The sequence below is a fragment of the Ixodes scapularis genome, unplaced genomic scaffold (assembly GCF_016920785.2).
Source record: "Ixodes scapularis isolate PalLabHiFi unplaced genomic scaffold, ASM1692078v2 PGA_scaffold13__105_contigs__length_92229423, whole genome shotgun sequence".
Lineage (NCBI taxonomy): Eukaryota > Metazoa > Arthropoda > Arachnida > Ixodida > Ixodidae > Ixodes > Ixodes scapularis.
The window spans coordinates 88406332-88407480 of NW_024609839.1; the positions used below are offsets into that span (position 1 = coordinate 88406332).

Here is a 1149-nt window from a genome sequence, read left to right on the forward strand (position 1 = left end):
GAAAGGGAAAAGACGAAGTGTTTTTGAGAGCCTACGTCTGCCGCCTAATATTCATAAAACCTAACCACGGAACTGTGGGTGCCTGTAGCGCGTATTTTAATTTAAAAAAGGGAAAAAAAAGCCCCATTTGCTAGCAGGAAAGAAAAACAATGACGAAAATAATCTCTGGTGAAAGGGGACAAGGCGGACAAAGGACCAACACAAATTTCCAAGCACAGCTAGGTGACTGGTGCGCGACCGAAAAAAATCCGCCCGGTCCTGGTATCGAACCAGGACCCCTCCATTACAGGTGGAGCGCTCTACTAACTGAGCTAACCAGGAGTTAGACGTGAGTAGAGCAAACGGGTTTTATCAGCTGCCACCTTAGAAATGCGAGCCGTTCACCCTTGTTGGTGTTAGACTGGTGGCAGCCGATGAAACCCGTTTGCTCTACTCACGTCTAACTCCTGGTTAGCTCAGTTAGTAGAGCGCTCCACTGGAAATGGAGAGGTCCCTGGTTCGATACCAGGACCGGGCGGATATTGTCGGTCGCGCACCACTCACCTAGCTGTGTTTGTCCTTTGTTCCCCTTCTCCAGGGATTATTTTTGACATTCTTGTCCAGCTCGCTTGTATCTTTGCATTGAACTGCATCTCAATCAAAAAGAAAACAATATTGTCTTTCTCTAATGTCAAACTTTATTTTTTCTAAAAAGACGACTTGCAATATTTTGTTTTTTGACGACTATTAGGCTAAGTTGGCCGTCGGCACAAAACGTAGTTGGCAGATATAGATAATTTGTTTTTCTCTTATTTTTTTATCCCAGCGAAGTCACGTTCTCGAACTTTCGCATTCTGTATCACCACCACAAGAGGGATATGCTGATGGATTTTCGGCTGTCCAGAACGCGAAGTTTATAAACGAGAAACAGGGTTTCGTTTTCCGCCACGGACCGGGTACAGTCGCCGAAAGGATGACAACAGCGAAGAGGTCTTTCCGTTGTCACGGCCTCCAACGAGAGCTTCCTGCCTTCCGTAACACTCGGGCCACCGGTGAGCTTCGAGCGTGCACGCGCAGCCAAAAGCACGGCAGAAGGCAAGGAGCGCATGCCTGAGGCCGGACCTCCTTAAAAGAAACGCCCTGCAGTTCTCATCCCGTCAGTGACTACAT

The 1149-nt window shown here is 47.8% G+C and overlaps 1 non-coding gene across 1 annotated transcript; it reads left to right on the forward strand.

The window, feature by feature from the left end:
* The first annotated feature begins 444 nt into the window (after positions 1 to 444).
* Trnas-gga lies at positions 445 to 517 on the forward strand. The gene has a single exon. It is a non-coding gene; the product is annotated as a tRNA-Ser (tRNA).
* Positions 518 to 1149: the final 632 nt, after the last annotated feature.